We start from the raw sequence: 9,541 nt of genomic DNA, 5'->3' as shown, positions 1-9,541 counted from the left end.
GCGCTCACTGGCTACGTGAAGTCGCACAGAGTTAAAAAAAAACGCTTCGTCTAATTCGTCGCATTGCATCAAAGCAGCTGCAGCTCGTTGTGACGAAGCTCGACGGTTCGTACGAGCAGTTTCGTGGCCAACAATTCAATACCAGCCGCGCTTTCAACGGTTGATTTTGGCACAGCTGGCACCGGTGTAGCCTAATAACAGTCATACAGTACGCACAATAACAGCGCTACTCCACATCACTCCGACATCAACTTTACACGAACCTGCCCAGCTCAAGGCAATTGCAGTGCCAAATTCACAAAAGGCCAATGCATGTAAAAAAAGCAACTTGTTCCGGTTTTTGCCGCGTTGCGTGCTCCCTTTCAACTCAGCTCACACCCGCATTGAAAAACCGCCCGATTCAACGCTTCCCTGGGAATTCACCTCCATCACAACTAACAAGCAAATGAAGTTACGACGCAGCGATACCAGCACTATTGACGAAGGCACCATCATCGATTCATCACGCGCTAATACCTGCAAAGTCTATACAGATGCGGCCGGAGGACATCATTGCTTCGTACCGCACACCATTGCACCAGTGGTTGCCTGCGTTAATTATCGGTGGAAGCCAAAGCTCTAGTAAAAAAGCTTCAAGCCATCCATGAAGCTGTGCAAGAGGCCACCTATAGGTTGCCTACAATCAATCAACTAGACGTCGTCACTGATTGTTTAGCGGCTATTCAGCAACTCTCACAAAGCGATGGAAATCTGCGAGGCGATAGACATCAAGAATCTCAAAACAGCTACTTGCATCTAAATACACTGGATCGAAGGCCATGCTGCGCATCCTTACAGAATTACAGATGACCAGTAGGCGCACTGCCCTCCTAATGTACAGAACTTCCATTCATTCACTTTCCACCTCAACCTCTCAACTCACTCCAAGACCATAAAAATTCTATCCGGCAGGTTACACGCACTCTTATCCCACCGTGTGTCTGCCCTGTCCAGCTCCATCTTACTAAGGCGGAGGAAGTCGGGCTGAGGAGGCTTCGGGCCGGGGTGGCCCTTACACCGGCTGACCTCTTAACGTGGAACATGTCGCATTTACCGATATACACTCTAAGCCAAAATGAAAAAAAATGAGAGTAATGGCGGGTTTTAGTCCTAAAGACCAACTGTTACTCCCCAAAAAGACCAACTAGAACAAGATTGCTCACATGTCTCAAGTTGGGGGAGTAACCGTTTAGTGTTAGGCTGGAAGGGAGCAACACAAGGACGAACGACAAAGTTGCTCTCGGCGCGCAACCGTTGCTCTCCTGCAGGAGGCACCCTGTATCGGTCGATGCATGGGCTACATTTTCTTGCGGGCTGGCGTAAGGAAACTACCTTTTGTAAACTGAACAGAGAGATACGCACGCTAATAGGGACATTTAGCTTGTACGTATACTTTTTAACGTTATCGTGTTACCGGAACACATGTTTCAGAAAAGTTTTAGCTCCCCGTACGTGAACGTTTACGCACGTACGTAAACGGATACCTTTACGTTTGAATAAACAATGAAATGGGGATGATAACAGCATTTAAATTATGTTTAATTGAGATAAGATTATATCACCGCTGCAGCAAAATCACGAGGGGTTTTTAGCGGGTAGAGTATCCCAGTGTACGCAAAGGGGTGACGATGGTGTCGCCATCTTCTGACGCTTCGCGCAACATAGTCATGGACACGTTTGTTTTCGCCTAGTGTTTTTGAGGAGAAAAGTGATTGAAAACGTACCTTATTCGTAATTATGCCGCGGCAAGGCATCTACACCAGAAGTAGAAAAGTGGAACGCACTATGTTTCTGCCATAACAATGATTTGCTTGCCTGGTTCATGTTGTCGCCGCTAGATGGCGTCACCCTCCAGCCTGTCCGGGTATTTATGTCAAGGCTTCACACGTTTTTTCGGTTTCAGTATTCTATTTCTAGGTTACTCTAGTTACTTTAGCCGCTGAAACAAGGTGATCGCAATTGGCGCTCGCACTTCGGTTTATTTTTACTCGGCGGCTGCAGCCTCGGCAAAGCGGGTATTGCGAGTAGCCGCGAACGACGGTGTATTTGCGAGATAGGGCCGTAAACGCAAAGCCAATCCGGCGAGTAGTTCAAGCTCCGTAAAGGCTCGCGCATGCGCAGATTCCTTCCGACAACTCGTAACACGGTAACGTTAAGCGAAAAGCCCCTAATACAAGCTAAACGCTCCTAATAAAAGGAATGGTTGCACTAGAACGCCAGCACCTGAAGCTGCTGTCGTCGCAAGTTAAATGGCGTGTTTGCGTATAACATTTCGCATAAATATATAGCCTGAGAATGTGGCAATAAAATGCGAAGCTTCGCGAGACGCCGTGTATACTTCACGACAAAGCAGCGGTTGAGGGAAGTACACACTTGATAGACTTTACATTTGCGGTTTTACGCTGAACGGCGGTCTCCAGTACAAAGCAGCAAATGCCCCGACCCCAGGGTTGCAGTAGAGATCCCGCAACACACACTTATATCGCGATGCGCAGAAAGACTGACAACGAACTAACGCCGCTGCCTCCACCCCCCCCCCTCAACTCTACCTTGTCACTGGCTGATTTTGGCGGGAGGGCAGCTATCGCATTCGTGTCCGGTAGTTTTACTTTGTGTTTAATCGCAGAGGAAATGGACGTTATCAGCTCGGGCGGTGTTGCCTTCCTAAAGGGGGGGGGGGCGACTCGTCCGCAAAAAAATAGCATTATTTAATACTGATAATAATAACAATAATGATAATAAAGAAAAAGAAAACACACCTCCGAGCAAAAAAGAAAAAAAAAGGAATGACTGGCCTTTTAGCTAGCGCAGAAAAGAGCACTGGCAAAGCCTGTGTTTTCGCGAGAGACTCATTACCTTGACGCTTTCAGATGTTTATATTGTTACTTTCTATTCTCTTCCTAGCATCACCACTGGTTCTGCACGCCTATGCTCATTTCACTAACGTGTCAGAACGCACAACGACCCGTGGTTACCTACACAACCCTACACAACCCCGTTTCCTTTCAGACGGCGCCGTAGCGTGTGGTGGCATAGTGGTTAACGTAACGCGCATGGCGATTAAGTGGTCGCGAGTTCGAGTCCTATGTGTTTGTTGCAAATTTTCTGAAACTTATTTCTGAATAAGGTGTCTGTATATCGTTTTTACATCCAAACAAATATATGTATAAACCTCAATAGGCTCTAGAAGTAAATCAAAAACGACTTTTTTTTGGCCCAAGAAGAAACTAAGGAGTAACGGGAAGGAGCATCCGTTGCTCCCTTGAGGAGCATCAGGAAGGAGTAACAGTTGGTCCTCAAGGAGCAACTGGGGGGACTAACCATTCATCTTCTGAAGGAGCAACTGAAAGGAGAGCAACGGTTCGTCCCCTTGCCGTTGCTCCTTTTAGGAGAGTAATGGGAGTTGCAATGCACTTGCTCCCTCAAAGGAGGAACACCTATACCCCCGTTGCTCTCTTTTGGCTTAGAGTGTAGTCGGTGACAAGCTAAGAATAAGAAGTAAACTGTACCACTCTTCATTTGTATTATGCGCATCCAACTACGGCCGCTCTTTACCATGACGTAACGGTAGAGACGAACCGATGAAAAGTGAAACATAGCGCCGTTCGCGACGAGAGGCGAGGTACCGCTGTACCGAGACCGAGAGCCGTCATTTCGATTTTCCTGTGGTGTTTTATAGAAGACGCTCTTTCCTACTGTTAAGCGCACGTACTCAGCATCACCCTCGCCGGTCGTGATTCGATGCAGTAGCAGCTTGTGACTGTGCCTGGTTTGAAATACACCGAAGCGGTAGCAGCTCGAAGTGTTTTACAACGCTTCATCGCGTTCCGTCGTTTCGGTAGAGTAAAGTTGCAACACGGCGTGTGTTACCTCTATCGCTCGAATACAGCAAGCATATCACCTGAGGGTCACCACATCGGCGTTTGTCGTCGCGTTCATTCGTGTGCACTGGGGGGAAGGTAAGGTCGGAGTGTGCGCGTCTGCGTACGAAGACCAACTTGCAGGAGGCCGGGCCCACGGCGGAAACGTCAAATAAAGCTTCTTTTCACTTTCGCGGTGAAACACCTTGTTTATATACCTTTGCACACACACACATATACATAGAAGGTAGGGGTCCTTTTTCCAGCAAAACTGGGACCCCCTGCTGTAATGCCCACCGAGGCGATGCCGGTATGTAATACATCACTAAAAATAAATACAAAATTCAATGTTCAAGGGCTGAAGGGATCATGACAGCGACAGTGCAAGTTGCCGAAGCAAGAAACAACACCACGTAAAGCTTTTAGTCACCTGCATTTAAGCCGCGTGCATCGTCTTGGCGTGAACGTTACGGCAACGTATGCAATGACCCCCACATTAAAACACCATGTGAGCTACGCGATTTTACTTCGTTGAAAGAAGGCGTCAAATTAAGCCTTGGCATTTAAATCAAACACAATGACAAGCACGGCGACTAGAGACGCAAATGCGGTATTTAAGGCAACACAAGAGTGGAAATTCACGAAGGCAATTAGACCACTTCGCCATAGTTCGCTTTGATTCGCAGTTGCCATAGTTACAGCGCACAGTGAAGAAAACTGGCGGCGGAAGCTTGGTTAAAAAATTACAAATGGCCTTATGAAATGCGATTAAAATTCCTGCTTTATCTTCTTCAACCGTAAATAAATCATTCCTTCATTTTAAATATTACGTTAAGTCTGGCATTCTTCGTTTGAATGCCATGTATAATAGCTACTGCGCAGAAACATCACCTTTGAGATGTACAGGCTGTTTCACTCTTATGGCGAATTCCATTGAGAGAACAGGAGTAGGGGCGCCGTGCAGTGAGGAGTGGGGGGCAGAGCACTGAGAGCAGTGTCACTCGATCTGCACACTGGAATGCAGCACGCTTCCAGAGAGCAGGTGGGAGGGAGTAAAAAAAAAACGAGTGAGGAGAAGTGTTATGCATCCCAGCATCCTCCGAAGCACGTGTGATCTGAGCCGGACCAGCCGGGCGGTCGGGGAAAGCACATGTGGCAGTGATCGGTATGACGCACTCGCTTGCTCGCCATCCTGCAAAGTTGCCGCTTCCTACTATTACATGATGGAATGGCAAGCTTAGCGCATCCTGCTTTCTTTGATGCAACGTCAGCCACCGTCTACTACAGAAGTTAAAGTGAATTTGATTGCTTTTTTGCTTGTTTGAGCGCGCACGTCGCTCATGCATTTCTGCGCGCGCGGCCACGCGTTTAGTGATTGTTTGTAGGGACACTAGCCCACTAGTCTTACCGTAAAATGCCGAGCCAGCGCCCCCCTTGCGGGGAAGGATAATCCGACCAGATTTGAAGGGGAGGGGGGGGGTCTCGCTTGTCCCGAACCGACATTCAAGATTGTCAAGTATTTCGGCAAGACAACGACGCTTTGCTGCCACCGTCCCCCGTGCATTTGACGACAGGCAAGGTAGACGAACACTACCAGAATCTACCGCAACGACGTCAAAATTGTTGGAGCCAGAGCACCACACACGCTTCGCTGCCGCCATTGCCGCCGTACACGAGCAAGCGAAATACAAACAAGTGAAGAGGATTGTTGGGCGGGTATGAGCAGATATGACGTTAACAAGTCACGTGACTTCCTGCGTTCTCCGCTCACTCCGCTTTTCAACGGGGAGCAGACTGAACTGCTCTTCGCTGCTGTCGGCGCAGCAAAAGCGCTCTCGCTCTACCAATGGATGACGGTGTTCCAACGCCTGTTCGACCACTGAAACACGCCGGCTCTGAAGAGAGCACTTTCAGCGTGCTTTTGAGTGCTCCTGCTCTCCCAATGGAATTCGCCATTAGGGGAAAACTCGGCACACGTTGCAGTGCGCTCCGAGTTTTCCCCTAAGTGTGCAACAGCCTGTACATTACTACTTCGTATACTCCGAGATGACTGTGGCGGGGGGTGGGATTTAAAAAAAAATGCCGCCACCTCCCCGAAGGGAATCGTGAGGAAATGCGATTGCATTTCTTGCGCCGAGAGTACACGGCGTAGTAATTTTAATGGCGTAAAGCTGGACAAATCGACGCGCTCAAGTGTCTCCCTTTTGGGCGCCTCTTTCAACGAACGCTTCCTACGTGCGTTCGTAATCACCTCAGGGATGTTGCCGCCGCCTTCAATGCAGCACAAACGCTTTTAGAACGCGCTGTTTTCAGGCTATGCCAAGGCAGCACAAACGCTATAAACGAGTTTCAAACGCACTGCATTGAGGCGGTGGCGCAGGGAGGAGAGAGAGCGAACGGCAAGAAAAGGAGCGGCGAAGCACTGCACCTGCCCTCTCCTACACACTCTCCACACAGGCGGGAGCTCGGATGCGAGCGCCCTCACACGCCAGAGCGCGCTCCTCCTCTCCACTCACTCTACGCTACTCCGCCCGCACCACCTGCTCCGGTTGCTAGGGGCGAGGATAAGCGTGCGCGCCCGCAGCTGTTGCTATGGGAGAGGGTGTGACAGCGGAGAGGCGCGCGGACAACGCCGGATGCCTCACATAGCCCGACTAAGATATGCATTCGCATTTAAAACAGATAAATTGATAAGCTGACGCTGAACACCGTGCCTTCACATATTCATTGATCCAGCTTTCGTTTTTTTATTTCAATTTCAATGCAGTATTGCAAAGTAATGTTTATATGCCTGAAAATTATTACCAATATTCAGGAACTACTTTGTAGCGCGGAGGCATGCAGAATATGAGTAATGTGGCCTCGTGGGCGGAGCTTACATTTATTCTGAGGCTGTCACCGATTATAGGTACTACGTGTCCCTGCTGCTCTGTTCCAGCGAGGCAAGTAGGTGCATACTATGTTATGTGGACATACCAAGCGTTACAGTCGGAACGCTCCCGTCACTTCCTGCAAGTCGGTCTTCGCTACAGTGACATGGCCAGTTATGCCCGCTGGATACAAAGCAGACCCCACACGACAGTGCTTCACCTCGTACGCAACACCGGCGTAACAGTGCACATATAAGACACATTATACGCAAAATATTACGCCTTCAGGGCAAGGCTATGTCGCAGTAAAATGAAATTAAAAAAAAAAAAACATTCGACCCGCTAAAGAGACACAATAAATAATCGGGCTGGCGGAATTACCCACACGTCCTCTTTACATGACAACCAATCGGCCTCGATTTCTAGTGATTTATTCTGAAGTCGAAGAAGTCCATGCTCTGACAGGAAACGGGTACACTGAGCGCTGCTTTCTTGCTTTTTGTGCAAATGTGCTGGGCGATATTTTTCTCAGGGGCTGCAGATTGAAGTGATCCCTGACGTCTGCTGTTGCCTTCGCCTGTACATAATTTATCATACAACCTGAACACTTCACACCTGCTAACGATTTAACTTGCACAGACTTCGCATCTGTTCGACTCGATCATAGTCTAGACATTGAAACAAATGGAGTGATCCATACCTATAAGAACGCCACATTCTAGAGTAGCTGACTACTGAAGAAGATGAGATCGTTCAGCTAAGCATCAACTCGACAGTGCCCTCGTAAGACCGCAGTAGCGCACTGATCTATGCTAAACACCCTGATAAACAATCGGACTACCAACCTGATTTCCAAAATTTTCACTGGGCTCCCCGGGTGGTCGATGCCCCAGTTAGAAACGCCTGGCCAAGTATATGGTACTGGTATAGCTTCAAGTTGTGCGAGCGACGTGAACTTCGTGGTTCTCCCTCTTTGAAGTGTGCCGTCTCGCCGTCGTCGTGCGATATTTAATGCGGTTATTGCTACTCTGCTGTTAGATGTGCATGTTTTTCTTCTGTTTTTATGTCAGCTGTCATGATCCAAAAGTTCGAATGCCGTGTGTGTCTGCATTCATGTATATGTTATCGTGTGTCTATACTTCCATTGGCGGCATCCGGTCCCTCTGTGTTATTAACATTTATCCAGTGCAGAGTCTGTGCTGAAGGAAACGCACGAGCACTTTCGCTTCTACGTCCTGTTTCCAATGAGCCTGAATATGAAACGCTGCAGCTGTAATGCGTTTGTCGAGTATGCTAATAACTGAAGCCGTCGTTCTACTGCTCCTGTATCTTTGACACGTAATGAATAAAGCAAAACTAAAAGAGCCACCGTTACTCTGCAATATTAACACAGCGGCGTATTTTGTTCCAAGAGATTGCTGAGCAACTGCAAGATTGATTGCAAATTCAGTTTCTAGAACACAGTGAGCAGGGCGCATATTAACTGTTGATGTTGACCCCGCTTAGTTAGACCCCTTTTCAAGGGCCTACGTTTCTTATTAAAACAAGATGGGAATCGCTTTATTGGATTCCGTATTCTCGGTTTGTCAAGAAAATGTCAGGTAACGTTGCATTTGAAAGACGGCCATTCCCATATCTGAGATACGGATCATTTCTAAAGGGGATTTGACGTAAGATGTCGAGAAATATAGCGATACCGTTCTCCAGGGTGACGGAAACCTGTACAACGCTTCTGAAATATATAGTTTTTCTTCCACGGTTATATTTTAACACATACTTCCGCATCGGGTGCCCTGTGAAAAAAAACAATGCTTGAGACCAGTTAAGCCTGCGCAGCCTATCCGAAGGAAACGTTATTAATTGCAACAGACGAGAAACTAACGTGAGTACCATTCAACAAAGTCACAAAACTTTAATGCTTTCCAAGCGCAACACTTCTAAGGTTCTAAACACGCTGGCTTTATGGTTGGCCTTGATGCATTGATTTTCATGGTTCATCGCAGGTGTTCATCAGTCATCCTCGACATCACTTATTCACCTTCAGCAAGAACAGGTACAGGTGTTCGCGCAAGTAGGTACTTCCGAACATGGCTATGAGACTAGCAGCCTGTCGACGTCGCGCGGCGAAGCATGCATTGTCGGGAAAGTTGGACTATTAAGAAATTACCTCTTGGGCAAAAAAGATTTCAAGAAAAAACCGGCGGTCGGCCTTGCCCGCTAAGTTGTTTCTGATGCGGACAGCTGTTCATTGCGGGTTGCATGCTCATGAACATACTTATTAGGAATATAAAAAAATCTACGTGCATTCACTTCGTGAACAGGGCCTTACAGGAAAGTTGTCTACGCGCTATGATCCCACTTGCGGCATTCCTTGCGGTGGCCCTTGCTGCCATGAGTACTGGCGACAACCCTTCATTGCCGTGTTGCATTGCGTTACGTCAGGGCTGGACAGCAATGCTTCACACCTCAGTCTCGTATTACCCACCTCTTGTTCTGCGGTGTGCGTCCATATTTAAACTTTTTCAGCGCGCACAAAAGACAATGACAAGAAAGTGACACACGAGCGCTAACTCTCAACTGTTTATTTTTGAAAGGAACGATACATATAAATACCCAAAAAAACAAGCATAGAGAATGTGCGGCGCAAGTCATGAGACACCGTCAGAAGGGCTAAACAGAATAAATAAAAACTAACGCCTTAGCTGTTAGAGCCACCGAAGGATGACTGATGCATTTCTTTGCACACCTATTGATATAAAAGGCTTCCGTATC

The sequence above is a fragment of the Rhipicephalus sanguineus genome, chromosome 4 (assembly GCF_013339695.2).
Source record: "Rhipicephalus sanguineus isolate Rsan-2018 chromosome 4, BIME_Rsan_1.4, whole genome shotgun sequence".
Lineage (NCBI taxonomy): Eukaryota > Metazoa > Arthropoda > Arachnida > Ixodida > Ixodidae > Rhipicephalus > Rhipicephalus sanguineus.
The sequence above is the reverse complement of the archived record's forward strand: the minus strand, read 5'-3'. Positions refer to the sequence as shown.